The following is a 16,872-nucleotide window of genomic DNA, read 5'->3' as shown; positions in this document are numbered from 1 at the left end:
GGTTTAATTCTCTCAGGGCCTATGGCCCTAGTCTCTCCTGATATGATTAGTCCCAGATATCTAACAGATTTTTGACAAAGCTGAGCATTTTCTCTTGATGCCTTGTAACCGCAGCCTGCCAGAAAGTTTAAGAAATCTCCTGAGGCTTGTGAACAAGCTTCCTCTGTCTCAGCACAGAGCAATATATCATCTACATATTGTAACACTACCGCTTCAGAGCTATTAAAGTTTTGTAGATCCCGTAACAAACTTTGCCCAAATAAGTGAGGACTGTCATGAAATCCCTGGGGCAAAACTGTCCAGGTTAACTGAGAAGCTGGCTGCACAGGGTCTTCAAAGACAAATAGAAATTGACTTTCCTCCACCAAAGGCACTGAATAGAAGGCATCTTTCAAGTCAATTACTGAGAAATATTTGGCTCATTAAGGAATTTCAGACAATAGAGTAAAAAGATTAGGCACCACGGGGTGTAAAGTAACTACAGCCTCATTTATTATTCATAAATCTTGAACTAGTCTCCATTTACCATTTGATTTCTTTATACCCCAAATAGGAGTGTTGCATGGACTATTACAGGGAACTAATAGTCCCTGCTCCTTTAAATTTTTGATGATGGGTTTTAACCCTTCCTTAAGCTCAGGTTTCAGTGGATACTGCTTATGTGGGAATCAGTGCGGGTCTTTGAGCTTGACAACCACAGGAATAGCATTTTGTGCTCGACCTACAGGTTTCCCATCAGCCCATACTCTAGGATTCACATTTTGTTCAACTAAAGGGAGAGAAAGGGAAGGCTCCATATTCATGAAAACAGAAGCATGGACCTTGGTCAGTATATCCCTCCCTGAAACGGGTGAGGGTGATTCTGGCACGATCAGAAACTCGTGTGAAAATAGCACAGAATCCCAGTTGCAAGAGAAAGAATAACTGAAATAATACCTCTTGGCTCATCTAGACAGTCCCATTATGGAAGCGGATGGGGAAGAAAGTGGGCTAGAGGCTTCTGTAATCACAGAGCAAGTTGCCTCAGTATCTAAAAGGAAATTGACGGATTGCCCTCCCACCGTTATCAATACCTAGGGTTCCTCAGGTGTAATTAGGACGGGAGCTTGTGTGGGGACCCCCAGGCACCTTAAGTCCTGATTGTCTTGAGAGTCAGACCCCTGAGACCTACGCCTCTGGGGGCAGTCTCTCCTCCAGTGTGGTCCTCTGCAGACCAGACGTGGAGCCGGGGGCGGCTTTGATGCCTGAGGGCAATTCCACTTGAGGTGCCCCTCAGTAATAGCAAGCCCATCCCTTTTCACGTGGATCCCTCTGGGTATTTTTCTCAGGCTGTTTAAGAATGGTTTTCATAGCCATTGCAAAGGCTTCCGCCTGTTCCTTTGTCTTTCTCTGCCTTTCTTTCTTTTCCTCATATTCCCTACCATAATAGACTGTCTGAGCCAGTTGTAACAGATTATCTAAAGACTGATTTGGTCCATAAGCCTGTTTTGATAACTTACGGTGAATATCTGGAGCTGACTGAGTGAGAAATTTATCTTTTAAGATCACTTTTCTATCTTCACTTTCAGGATCAATCTCAGTGAATCTGCGAAGGGCTTCTCTCAGTCTGTCTAGGAATTTACCAGGGGCTTCCTTCTCCTCCTGTTCTATGTCTGCCAGTTTGCCATAATCTAAAGGCTTAGAACGCACCTGCCTGAGTCCTTCAAGAATACATCTGACAAAATGACTCTGATCCCATCTTCCTTCGTCTAATTGGAAAACAGTATTGTACTTAAGAGACCCTCCAACTGGCCACCGTTCGCCATCCCTCAGTGGGTACCGTGTCCATGCAGTATCACAGAGGATGGCCAGGTGTGTCTTCTTTAAGCCCTGGGGATCAAACCTATCCCAGTTTTTCAGGATACAGTTCAAAGGAATGAGGTTGGAATTGTTAGCTCCCATCTGTAAGAGAGAAAAAAAGTGACCAGCACCAATTTTTTTTTCTACCGGAGGCGTCCCTCCCTTCTCTAGATGGGGATGTAGACAGACTTTAAACCAAAAGCTTTTCCTTCCTGGTTGGACCTATTCTGACCCTTACCGACACTGGCGTCACACTCATCCCTTCTGGTTCTACCACTAGATGGGGTGGGGATGCACCAGGGGTAGACTTCATGGCATCCCTGACTGACGTCCAGCTCTTCACCATTAAAACCTTGCTTGCCTCTGATGCCATCTGGAGTGCAATCAGAGTAACCTTCCGGAATGCCTCCCAAGCTAAGACCGCTGGGGGAAACATTCGTTACCTGAGTCCCCGTGCACGACCCTGAGTTTATTCCTAACCACAATAAGACCTGTACGAACTTAAAACTGATATGCTCCTTCCAAGTGTCACCACACCAGTGTAAGAGCCTCCTCTGGCCCACTAAGAGCCAGTGTTACCAAAGGGGGGGGGGGGTGGGGAACCATAGCAGTTGCAATTTGAGTAACCTTTAACCTCAGAGATGCTCTTGGAGTTAGAGCTCCATCTAGCTTCCGAACTTTTGATTCCTAGTGAGGCTAGGCACTTCCTGACTACCAATCCAAGTCTGGGACCTAGGCCACAGGACACAGTAGCAACATAGATCACAAGCCCCTTGAAAGCCTATGATCCGATAGATTAGGTTAGTACTTCTAATTCCCAAAGAGTTATGAAACGGTCAAAGAGACTGAAAAATTTGATCAAGAAAGGAGAGCTCGGTCCACACGCTTTGCCCATTTCTGGTCGGTTCCCGAAGGAGACATTGGTTGCCTTTTGGCATTGGCAGGTTGGTATAAACCCCCGACAGGTTTCTGCCATAAGCCATATGAGGTCACCGTGGAACCGCAGAGCAGGGCCCCTCACTTACTTCGCACAGGGCATTTCATTCATTCACACAAGCACACCGTAGAGTTAGTAAAGTACAGCGGAAAACATGTTCACTAGGAGAACAAAGAACTAGAGCTCCAAGCATCCTTACCTTGTCCTGAAGGATCCCAGGTGAGCCCCCAAGATGAAAGGTTGTTGCTGAACAATAAGACGTGGGATTCTTGGCTTCCGGAGGAGACAAATTCAATCGGGGCCAGAGACGAGGCTGGATCGCTCAGAGCTTTTGTGTAATAAAGTTTTATTAAAGTATAAAGGAGATAGAGAAAGCTTCTGACGTAGGTATCAGAAGGGGGCAGAAAGAGTACCCCCCTGGTAGTCTTCAGCTGGATGTTAAATAGTCACTGCTACTGCTGCTAAGTCACTTCAGTCATGTCCGACTCTGTGCGACCCCATCCCTGGGATTCTCCAGGCAAGAACACTGGAGTGGGTTGCCCTTTCCTCCTCCAATGCATAAAAGTGAAAAGTGAAAGTGAAGTCGCTCAGTCATGTCTGACTTTTCGCAACCCCATGGACTGCAGCCCACCAGGCTCCTCCGTCCATGGGATTTTCCAGGCAAGAGTACTGGAGTGGGGTGCCATTGCCTTCTCCGTATATAGTCACTAGCAGTCTGTTAATGAAAAGAAAGGAATGTCTTAAAACTCAGAATGGTGCCAGGCCCCTCATCCATAAATTGCATTTTGTGATAATCCTGGCACCAGAGGACTCACCCCAGGCCATAAAACGATTGACTTGAATCTTGTAGAAGGGCAGATTACCATTCAAATAGTTTCGTTTACATAGATTAGGGGAACAATATCTGAGTATAACATACTGGTTTGTCAAGTAGGTTCTGAGCCATTTGGTGGAACTTGAAGACAGAGTCTGGGGTACATTAACATAGCTTAAGACAAACATTTCCATAAGAAAAAATGTATTGGTTAACTCAAGGTTTGAGAATAGTTAGCTTCAGGTGAAACCAGGTGTCACGGCAACACAGCATTTTAAGAGAAACCTCCTTTTAAATTTGTATAGAGAAGGAAAAAATACCGGGAGTTTGTTTCCTCCTGCCGCTTAAGAGAGATAAAATTGTCTGGCACTTGCAGGCTATTTCCTCCATTTGGAGACCCCTGGCCTTCCTGCCTGTTACCCTCTCAACAGGGACTATTCTACAGCACAGGGAACTATTATAGAGTACAGGGACCTCTACCCAATATTCTGTGATAACCTATATGAGAAAAAATCTAAAAGATAATGACTATATATAACTCAATCACTTTACTGTGCACCTGAAACTATCACTATATTGCAAATCAACTATATGCCAATAAAACGAAAATTTCAAAGTACACAAATGAAACAATTTCTTAATCAGACTTTCATATACTACAAATGCTTATCAAGCACTGGTTGTTCAGAATGTGATCAAAAAAATTTTCCACTGACAGTGGTATCAATTTTGGTCATGAGTTGCATTTTGGCAATAACCATAAATATCAGCCTTTTAAATACACATACCAATTGACTCAACTGTTCCACTTTGAGGAACTCAAACTTAGAAAATTTCAAAAAGATTTCACTGCATAATTATTTCTCATAGATAAAGACCAAGGAAAACATGAACAGGATTTAATATATCAGTGTCAGTGTATCTTCAAACCACAGTTAAGCAGAATGAGGAAAGAGAATGAGTTAAGTCTATATAAACAGATATGTAAAGACCTTCAGGAGGCTCAGGAGTAAAATTCAAAATTCATAAATGGAAACACAGTTACAAACAGTTATTTCTGCAAAGATTATTGTTTGAGTGACTCCATCTGGAGGAAATGGGAGGGGCTCTGGTTTGGGGTGGATTTGGAAGCTTTATTCTGCAGTACTGAATTTTGCTTAAATATATTTTATATGTACTAATATCTAGCATATATTCAATAATTTATTTAAAATTAAATATTACCCTAAAATGTCATATGTAATGCAAATAACATTGAACAAAAAGGATAATCTGTGTAGCATTAAATATTTTAACTATTATAATAAAAAAGATACAATAAAAGAATATCACTAAAATAAAACTAAGAATGGGATTGTATTGAAAGTAAATCAGAAATTAAATAAAAATTAGTAAAAAAAAAAAATAGTGCAACTGTAAAAATTTCATTGAATAATATTATCTTTGATTCCCTACTGCATTTCAGCTTTCTAGATGCAATAATAAAACAGACATTAAAAGGTTATATTTTAGCATATAAACTATTATTAATACACAGACAAGTAGTTATGTTTTTAGTTATAATTATCATAAATCATTTATAGAAATGGAAAGTTCACATCAGATTTATGAAAACTTTAACATTCCAAGGAGACTGGCCCTAACACTGCATTACGTTCTTCACTATGAATAATGCAATTATTTGCTACTTGATAAGACTTATTTTTCTCCAGAGTTTCTTCATAGCACTGGTCAACTCAGAGTTTCTTAGACTGTAAATTAATGGATTCAACATGGGGCTTCTGACTGTATAAAACACGCTCAATGATTTGTCAATGGGGAAGGTCTTAGCAGGTCTTGCATACATGAAAATGCAGGGAAAAAAGAAACAGACAACCACAGTGATGTGGGAACCACAGGTCTGGAGGGCTTTCCGCTTCCCTTCCTGACTCAGGTTCTTCAGAGAGTGCAGGATGACTCCATAGGAGATGAGTAAGAGCAGAAAAAAAATAATGCACATCAGTCCTCCATTAGCCAACACTAAGACACTGATGACATAGGTGTCAGTACAGACGAGTTTCAATAATGGGTGCATGTCACACATGAAGTGATCAATGACATTGGGGCCCAAAATGGGAGCCCATAAACAGTGCTAAGTTGAATAATTGAGTGCAGAAAACCTCCAAAACAGGACACAATCAGCAGCACAACACACACTCTCTGCCTCATGATCACCAAATAGTGCAGGGGCTTGCAGATGGCCACGTAGCGGTCATAGGCCATCACCAGCAGAATAGATATCTCGGATCCACCAAAAAAATGTTCTGTAAATAGCTGGGTCATGCAAGATTCAAAGGATATGGTATTTTTTCCAAGGAGCAAGTCTGAAATCAATCTAGGGGTAATAGAAGAGGAATAAATTAGATCTATAAATGATAAGCAGGCAAGAAAAAAGTACATTGGTGAGTTCAGGGTCTTACTGACAGTTATAGTCAGGACAATGAGCAGATTGCCCACCATAGTAAAAATGTAGAAGAAGAGGAACAGAACAAAAAGGACTTTCTGCTCCTTTGGATTCTGTGTGAGGCCCAGCAAGACAAAGTAAGTTACATTGTTCCTTGGCTCCATTTAGTCTGTACAGGAGCTGACTTCACATATTAGCAGTTCACCTATGAAACAAAAGGAAAACTTATAATGTACTAGGATCTCAACCTTTTATAATCTATTCAATTAAAAGAGTATTGTGGAGTATTTGCATGCAATGTGTCATAAATATTCAGATTACCAAGTTGAATGAGGTATAGTTCCCTACTCTCCATGGTATGATACATAATGAGGATTCAGACAATTTCATGCCCATGTAATAAGAGCCATCTTAAAGGTATTCACACAAAGCCAAGCTTCAGTGTAAAAACATATCAATCAAGTCAGAATCAAGAAAGAAGTTTCAGAGGAGAGAAAGCTTTAGCTGAGTTTTAAAAGAAAAGTGAAAGCCCAAGAGAAGATGAGAAGAAAATTCCTTAAAAGTGTGCATCATTTATGACCTCACAAAGGTGCAATACTTGATATCAATCAAGCTAATTTCCATAGTCAGTATAAGTGGATCAAACTATGACTTGAAGGTCACTGTCCTGAACTGTCTCAAATTACATTGAGAATCCTTAGGACCTTAACCTGAATATTCCTCCTTTTCCTGCACAATAAATGCTGAAGCACTTTAATTTTGTGTCAAGACCCTATCTCTCTACTTATTTTTTAACCCTTATAGGCAACATACAACTATATCTATATTTATATCTACATATCTATATCTATAACTAGATATCAATTTAATACAAATAAAAATAAATTTTAAGGTTTCCACAATATAAAAGGAGTTCCCTGTCTCATTAAATGGTACCCACCTTCCATGTAATTGCTCAGGCAAAATGCTTTAGAATTTTCTTCACTGCTTTATTGCTCTAATTTTATTTATTGGCACACTTGACAAATTCTGCTGTCTCTACTTTCAAAATATAACAAGCTTTATTTCCTTCCTGGCCAACTTCAGTATCTTCCTGCTGTGTCTTTCCACTTTTATTCCTTCCAGGAACAACTTGCTGTCCTCAAGTGGCTTGTATGATTGTGTTTGAATCTTGTTCTGATTATCTTACTTCACTTCTTAAAACTTCTGTAGTGAATTCCAATCATACACTCACAGTTTAATATGTCACACTTAAATTCTTCAGTAAGTACTATAATCCTCATTTCATAGTTGAGAAAACTAAAGCTTAAAGCATCTAATTAATTATCCAAGATCACATATTTTTCAATGGCAAAACCAGAACTAAATCTAAGCTTGACTTATTTCAAAGGAATTTAATTTCTTACATAACAAAAGTCAGACAGTTGTGAAGCCTGGCCCCCACTCTTCACTGTTGGTCTTACCTTGTGGAGTCTTGGTCACAATCTGAAGGAAGACTTCTTAAGTTACTCATAAAAACTTCAAATTCTTTATTCATTTAGTATGACAAAAAAGGCAAAAAGATGCAGTATTCCTCCAGGATATATTTTATTTCATTCAGCTGTCTGTCCACTTTCTTCATGAAGTTTTTTGGTTATTCAGAAGATTGTCTTAATTGCAGTATAGATTATTTAAAAGAAATTTCATGGGACACACACATAGACACATGCATATGCACAAAAACAAATATTTACCATGTTAGGACAATTGACTAAAATTATAAAAAAATTCTATGTTGTGAAGGAAGATAATATCCATCTTTTCCCAAGAAAATGTGTATCTAGTAATTTCTTTTCCTACCAACTTCAAAATATAAAAATACCATTTAGTTGTTTAGTCCCTCTCATTATATCATGGTGTAGAACAGACTAGTCAACTTGAGATTTTGACAGACATTCTTGCATTGTTTTTCTTTTTTTAATGCAATGTTTTCAGCCTAAGAAAGGACCACCTGACAATTTTATATCAGTTCTTAAAATAATGTCACTTCTTTTCCCCAAAAGGGGCAAAGATCACTGGGCATTTTGCCCCTTCTAATGACATTTATCATTGAGTTTTGGAACTGGACTGTGTCCAAGACTGATTCTTTCTTAATTAAATTCACTGGGATTTTCCAGAAAGTTTCAAAAGTACATCTGTATGTGAAGATGCTATTGGGTCAAATCACATAATTAGGGTCTGAAAGTGTAACATGGAGAAAAAAAAATTGTTTTAGAACTGTCATGATGTTATTATGAGCCAAAAATAATCAGCTCAGTCATTTTGTTCCAGTTAGACTAACTAGGCACACATTTCCCAGCCTGCAACAGCAATTTTTCTTTCCTTTTATTTAATACTAAATTTATTCTCCCTTGAACTTAGGTTAAGTACACAATAATTTTCTCACCAAAATTTAGATGTAATACTTAATTATTTATCTGATTTTTTTTTTTAAGTTACCTATTTAAAGCCAGGAACTATACTCTGAGTGAGAACACAGCAATTAATAAAGCAAGGGGAAAATCATGTAAAAATTCCTTCCTGCATGGGTCTCATGTTCTTACGAGTCAAACAATAAAGGAGAAAATTTAATAAAGCAAGAATTGCCTTATTCACTGCTTATAAGAAAGCAAATATGGTACTATGGCAGAAATAAAAGGAAAAAAATATACTGAAAGTTTGCTGCTTCGAGCCTAGTGTTATGCCAGGATTCATGACCTCTGCAGGAGAGAATTTCGATCCGGGGTCAGACACCAGGCTTGATTACTTGGAGCTTTTGTGTAGCAAAGTTTTATTAAAATATAATAGAGATAGGGGAAGCTTCTGACATAGACATCAGAAGGGGGCAGAAAGAGTGCCCCCTTGCTGGTTTATAGCAACGTGTTTTATATCTGATAGAAAGCATTCATCAGATTAAGAGAGACACCCCAAGGCTGAGGGGGTTTCACCAGGCCCCTCTCCCACAATATGCACTTTTGAGATAGGATGGCATGAGGTATGTCATACCCCGGCCATGAAACAATTGACAGGAATACTGGTTTGATGAGTCATTATCAGCCAAAGGTTTGAGAAAAGAAAAAAGTTAGTATTAGGCAGACCCATTTTGAAGAAAGGCAAATTCCAAAGGAAATATGTAGTTTCATTAACATAAGAAAAACTCATTGGTTAACTCAAGGCAGAAACAGGTGTCTTTAATTTTGTGTAGAGAAGGAAAAAAAAAAAAAAGCCTACCACTTGTAGTTTATTTCCTCCTGCCCCTTGGGGACCTCTGGCCTTCCCGCCTGTGACCCTCTCAATACTATGATAATGTAATTAGAGTAAATATTTTCTAAAAGGTGATGTTTAAGCTGAGATTCAAACACTAGAAAGTGACTACCATTGGAATCACCGTTACAGACAGTGAAATTTAATTAATTATAAAATTATTTCACTTCAGAGATGATATGATCTATATGTAGAAAACTCAAAAAAAAAATTTCAAAGGAAATTTTTTACAGTAATTTGTTTTTGTTTTCTTTAAGTGATGAGTGGTTACACTTTTATGTTGTTCCTGATTTTTAACAAGAAAGATTTCAGTCTTCCAGTGCTGAGACTAATGTGAGCTATGGAGCTGTTCTATACAGCCTTTATTATGTTGAGGTACACTCTATCTATATCCCGTTTCTTGAGAACGTTTTTTATTGTGAATGAATGTTGAATTTCTATACTATCAATGAACAATCCAAAGATCAAATCAAGAAAACAATTCCATTTACAACAATGTCAAGGAGTAAACTACCTCAGAACAAACAAAGTAGGAAAAGGTTTGTATGCTAAAAACTACAAAATGTTGCTGAAAGATATTACAGAAGACACAAATAAATGGAAAACATTTATTTTCTGGACTGGTGATCTGGACTATTTAATATTATTAAGATGTCAATGCTATCTAAAGTGATCTACAGATTCAATTCAATCCCTAATAAATCCCCAATATTTTTTGTACAAATAGAAATCTTCATCTTAAAGTTCATATGAAATCTCAAGGGAATCTAAATCAGCAGAACAATCTTGAGAAAAGAACAGATTGGTGGATTTCCTATTCCTGGTTCTATAACGTGCAACAAAACACTGGTAATCACAGCAGTGTGGCTTTGGCATAAAGACAGACATACAGGAGACAGTAGTCAACATGCAGGACAGGAAAACCCTGAGATCACTTTCTTCCATGGGAATACAAAATTATAACTATTTACCGAGCACTTTTCAAGTGGCAGAGTGGAAAAGAATCCACCTGTCAAAGCAGGAAACACAGATGCAGGTTCTATCCCTGAGTCAAGAAGAACCCTAGAGTAGGAAATGGCAACCTGCTCCAGTATTCTTACCTGGAAAATACCATGGACAGAGGAGCCTGGGGGGCTATCATCCATGGGGTCACAAAGAGTCAGCTATGACTGAGCACACACTCATAATAATAATACAGAACAATTACTAAAGAGACTGAAGTAAAGACTAGCAGGATAATCCCCTACAGCAAAAGATGTGATATAAAGAAGGAACCACAGCAAACAAGTAGCAAGAGTGAAGACACAATATAGTCAAGACCATGTCCCCGAGTGGTGAACCACACAGGATGGTCATAACAGTTGCAGAGTTTCTCCTCCAGAAATCAGGAATCTGAGCCTCACTTCAAGCTCTACAGCCAAGAGTCCTGAACCAGGAAGAGGGACCCTCAAAATATCCTGGCTTTGAGGACCAGTGGGGCTTACTTTGGGGAGAGCTGGAAGATACCTGTAAGAAGCAGAAACTCCAACCCAAAAGAGCACACATGCTTTTAAATTACACAGGCTCTGGCACCCAGAGGATAAACAGTATTTTGAAAAGAGCTCAGGTAGACTAAGGTGACAGTGATGATGATAAAAAGTAATCTAGGTTTGGTGAACAGAGGCCTGAATTGAAACACCAGAATTTGGTTCAGGAAAATCATGGCCCCTTATCTAATTACCAGGCTTCCCTGGTGACTCAGATGGTAAAGAATCTGCCTGCACTGTGGGAGACCTGGGTTTGATCCCTAGTTGGGAAGGTCCCCTGGAGGAGGGCATGGTAATCCACTCAAATGGAGTGGAGAATCCCATGGACAGAGGAGTCTAGAGGGCTACAGTCCATGGGGTCACAAAGAGTTGGACTGACTGAGCGACTAAGCACATCTAATTACCAGGTGTAAAGACTTTTTGGACCCCTCAGGTGGTGCAGTGGTAAAGAATCCATCTGCCAATGCAGGAGACAAAAGAGATGATGACTTGATCCCTGAGACAGATAGATTATCTGGAGTAGGAAATGGCAACTTGTTCCAGTATTCTTGCCTGGAAATCTCATGGGCAGAGGAGCCACAGTCCATGGGGCTGCAAAGAGCCAGACATGACTGAGCATAAACACACTTCCCCCCCACCCCCAAATCCAGAGATTTTTGAATGAATGAATCTCCTTGTATTATGGAATAAGATGCTCGCAATATGACCACACATAGGTGATATAAGTCTTCATTCCAAGCTTTCTATGAAGGATCTGAAAAAGAAATATTTAATTCACCGTACTACACACTTCCAAATTATGAATAAGGGGAGTTCACACCTGGATACTGCAGTGAACATGATTGGGATCTAGGATTAACCACCTATTCTATTATGTAGGAATATGAAACTAGATTCAGGATGAAAGTTCTCTGCATGTTACTTCTCGAAGTCCTTCCCTGCCACAAGTTTATAAAGATAATTATCTTTAAGCATTTTAAAGTTGTTTATTTAACATTTACATATATAACCCACAGAGACTATACTCTTCAAAGTATAGAGTGAAATGAAAATACATTTTCCTATCATAAGGATGAATAGGGACTTCCCTGGCAGTGTGGTGGTTAAGACTCTGTGCTTCCAATGCAAGGGTGCAGGTTCAAAACCTGGGTGAGGAACTAAAACCCCATGTGCCTTGTGGCACAGCCAATAAAAAAGTAAATAAATAAATCATTATTGTTTTAAAAAAATAAATTTTCCCAGTACATATAGTGAATAACCATTCTGTCTCCCATACCCTAAAACACCATTACTACCAGATACAATAATCTGCATATTTACCATTTTATTTCTTAGTTTTCTCTTTTGTTCAGTCAGTGTACATATCCATGAGCCAATACCATAGGGTCTAAATTACTACAGTGTTTCAGATACAATTGTGATATCTGAAAAAAATAAAAACTATTTGAAACACCAACATTCACTTTATTATATTAGATTATTTCAGTGGGTCAAGAATTTGATCCATTCAGCTGAATACTTCTGGCTCCACCTCTCTCAAGATGGAAGTTAGAAATTATCAGACTAAGGTCATCTGAAAAGTTTATTCACTCCATCTAGTACCGAGGCTTGGAAACCTTGAAATCGGGACTGAAATAGCTGGTACTCCTTGATATCATAAGGGTCAGTCCCAATCTGATAGAACCGGCATCCTTATAAGAAGTGGAGGAGACAAAGAGCTTTCTCTTGAACAACTGCACAGAAGCAAGGCCATGCAAGGACAGAGTAAGAAGGTGCCCCACGCAAGGTAGGAAGAGAGGATTCACCAGAAACCAACCTAGCAATCACCTGGATCTTGGATATCAGCCTGCAGAACTATGGGAAAATAAATGTCTGCTGTCTAAGCTCCGCAGTCTGTAGTATTTTGTGATAGCAACCCATGCAGACTAAGGTGACAATGATAATGATAAATAATAATAATCTAGGTCTGGTGAACAGAGGCCTGAACTGAACCACCAAAATTCAACTCAGGAAAATCTTGTTCCCTCATCCAATTACCAGATGTAAATATTTTTCAAATCTGGAGATTTTTGAACGCACATATTCTTGAATAAGGCGTATGCAATATGACCACAAACGGGTGTCATAAATCTTTGTTTTAACCTTTCTCTGATGGATCTGATACCATTAAGCTTGTGGGTATGAATTCTCAATTCTCTGAAGATGCAAATGCTTTTTCAATCAAATTTTACTCAAAATACTAACTCAATGTAGTTTTTACCAGACTAGCTTATTGAAATTTAATTTTAAAATACAAATATGCAAAAATATACATAGTTCTGATAAAAAGTTAGCCATGAAGGAATGCTAGACTTTTCAGATAGTAAAATATATCCTAAATCAAATGTACACAATTAAATTGTGTGTTAAATGGCCCAGGAATAAAGACATCAAAGGAAGCTAGTGGAGGAATGAATTTGATGCAAACACATGCCATATTTTGGAATACAAAGTTAGGATATCAAAACCATGGGGAAAAATAATTATGCATCCATAATAATCACAATCTAGAAAAATAATTAAAATGTAATCCCTACTTATCTTTTTATATCAAAGGAAAATGTAAACATAAAATCTAAAACAACAGAAAGAATTAAAAATTAAATATTGAAAACTGAAGAATATTTTGGTAACAATGAGATAGAAAAATTCAAGACAAAGTGGCAAAAAAATTGCTAGAATCAATTATGTAAATGTAAAATTATTTATACAGCCCCAGAAATATTCTGCACAGTATTAAAAAAATTAAAAAAGAAATCACAAACAGGAAAAATAATAACCAAACACAGGACTACAAATCATTTAAACATGGGTGATACTCAAATTCAATTATGTTTATTGAATATCAATAAAAGCATACAAATAAAACAGTTTCTTTCATCAGATTTTCATATAAATAAATGTTTATCAAGCACTAGTGGTTCAGCATGTTGTCAAATGTGTTTTCCAAAGTGAGGGGAGTAGTAAGTTTGTTCAAGGTCATAATGGCATTTTTGCATATCTATGAATATCAACATTTTCAATATATATACCCATTAAGTCAACAATTTCACTTCTAGAAACTCATGCTTAGAAAATTTTAAAAAGACTTCATTGCAGAATTATTTATTGTAGAAAAATATGAGAAAAAACTTGAAGAAAACTGGATACCTAAATTTTAGAGACTTTTAAAGAAGCTGAGCAGTATGAGGAAATTATAATGAGTTACATCTGTGAAGACTGTATGGACAGATCTTCAGAAAACTGAGTTGCAAAATGCAAAATGTATAAACAGAGACATACAGGAAAACACACATGAAAATATGCTTCTTTTGCAACAATTATTATTTGAGGAATCTTAGAAACCATATGGAGAAGGCAATGGCACCCCACTCCAGTACTGTTGCCTGGAAAATCCCATGGACGAAGGAGCCTGGTGGGCTACAGTCCACCGGGTCATGAAGAGTCAGACACCACTGAGCGACTTCACTTTCACTTTTCACTTTCATGCACTGGAGAAGGAAATGGCAGACCACCCCAGTATTCTTACCTGGAGAATCCCAGGGACGGGAGCCTGGTGGGCTGCCATCTATGGGGTCACACAGAGTTGGACATGACTGACATGACTTAGCAGCAGCAGCAGCAGAAACAGCATAGTGACTGCATCTGGAAAAACTGGGCAACTCTGATATTGGGCGAACAGGAGGTATATTTTACATGATTCTATTTTGTAGGGATTCTATTTTTTAACATTTATTATTATACATCATACTTTTCAATTTTCTATACAAAGGAAATATTATGGTAAATTTTCATATATAACAAAAGAGAAAGAAGAGGATAGAATATAGTATTAAATATTTTAATTAGTACAATAAAAAGTGACTATAAAAGATAAGAATCTGGTTACAAAAAATGAGAAGCAATAAAGTAATGCATATTAGTTAATTATTTTTGTAATACTGACAAACACATTACATATTACTTATTGACTCTATTTTAAATAAATTTCACCTTTCCAGTTTCAGTGATAAACTAGACATTAATGTTTACATTCAAGAAGGGAAACTATCATTAATAACAAACATAAATTTTATTCTTTAATAAAACTTATGATAAATTATTCTGAGAAAAGGAAAGTTTACATCAGAGCAATAGATTTTTGAACTAGTGTTAAACTACTTTCTCTCTAATGCATAATGCACTTGTTTGCAACCTGATCTCACTTTTTCTGTCCAGAGCTTCTTTATAGCATTCATGATCTCAGAACTTCTTAGACTGTAGATTAATGCGTTCAACATGGGACTTATGACTGTATAAAACATGCTCAATGATTTGTCAATGGGGAAGGTCTTAGCAGGTCTTGCATACATGAAAATATAGGAAACAAAGAAATAGACAACCACAGTGATGTGGGAACCACAGGTCTGGAGGGCTTTCGCCTCCCTTCCTGACTCAGGTTCTTCAGAGAGTGCAGGATGACTCCACAGGAGACGAGTAAGAGCAGAAACACAATAGTGCAGGTCAGTCCGCCATTTGCCACAACTGAGATACCAGTGACAAAGGCGTCAGTACAGATGAGTCTCAATAAGGGGAAGATGTCACACATAACGTGATCAGTGATATTGAGACCACAAAAAGGTAGCCCATAAACAGGGCTAACTTGAATAATTGAGTGCAGAAAACCTCCAACACAGGATACCAGCAGCAGTATAACACATATCCTTTTCCTCATAATCACCAAATAATGCAATGGTCACATCACCAGCAGAAGAGATATCTCAGATCCACCAAAAAAGTGCTCTGTAAACAGTTGGGTTATACAGGATTCAAAGGATATGATATTTCCCCCCAAAAAACAAGTCTGAAATCAATCTGCAGGAAGCAGAAGAGAACTAAACTAGATTTAAAAATCATAAACTAGCAAGAAAAAGTACATTGGTGAGTTCAATGTCTTACTGACAGCTACAGTCACAACGATAGGCAGGTTTCCCACTACAGTCAAAATGCGGAAGAATAAGAAAATAACAAAAAGGAGTTTCTGCTTCTTTGGGTTATGTGTAAGGCCCAAGAGGATGAAATAAGTTACATTGTTCCTAGGTTCCATTTAGTATGTATAGGTGCTGTCTTCACATGTTAGAAGCAGTGTACCTACAAAACTTTAGGAAAACTTTTAAATGAATTATAATTTTCATCCTTTGTTATAAATTCAATTAAAAGAATGTGTGTGGAGAATTTTTTTTATGACCATTGTGTTTTTGACATTGTAAGTGCCAAGTTAAATAGAGTTACTTGCCCTCATGAATAGGACTAGGGAACAGATAATTCCCGATCCATGTATTAAATTATAAGAATAATCACAGAAGTTAAGAGCTACAGTACAGGGATATATCCATTAAAATGGAATCAGAGAAGAATTTCCAGAAGAATTATTTTAGCTGATTTTTTTTTTAACTTGAAAGCAATCTTGAGAAAGAAGATTGGAAATGGAGGAATAAACCTGACTGACTTCAGACTATACTACAAAGCTGCAGTCATCAAGACAGTATGGTACTGACACAAAGAGAGAAACAGATCAATGGAACAAAATAGGAAGCCCAGAGATAAATCCACACACCTATGGACACCTTATTTTTGACAAAGGAGGCAAGAATATACAATGGAGAAAGGACAATCACTTTAACAAGTGGTGCTGGGAAAACAGGTCAACCACTTGTAAAAGAATGAAACTAGAACACTTTCTAACACCATACACAAAAATAAACTCAAAATGGATTAAAGATCTAAATGTAAGACCAGGAACTATAAAACTCCTAGAGGAAAACATAGGAAAAACACTCTCTGATGTAAACCACGGCAGGGTCCTCTATGACCCACCTCCCAGAGCTATGGAAATAAAAGCAAAAATAAACAAATGGGACCTAATTAAACTTAAAAGCTTTTGCACAATGAAGGGAACTATAAGCAAGGTGAAAAGACAGCCTTCAGAGACACAGATATAAAGAACAGATTT

General features: G+C 37.8%; 1 pseudogene; it reads right to left on the bottom strand.

The window, feature by feature from the left end:
* Positions 1-5,274: 5,274 nt before the first annotated feature.
* Positions 5,275-6,197, bottom strand: LOC122424958 (annotated as a pseudogene).
* Between the last annotated feature and the right edge of the window lie 10,675 nt (positions 6,198-16,872).

Source organism: Cervus canadensis, chromosome 22, assembly GCF_019320065.1.
Source record: "Cervus canadensis isolate Bull #8, Minnesota chromosome 22, ASM1932006v1, whole genome shotgun sequence".
Lineage (NCBI taxonomy): Eukaryota > Metazoa > Chordata > Mammalia > Artiodactyla > Cervidae > Cervus > Cervus canadensis.
Note: the sequence above shows the minus strand (reverse complement) of the source record. Positions and strands in the feature narration are given on the sequence as shown.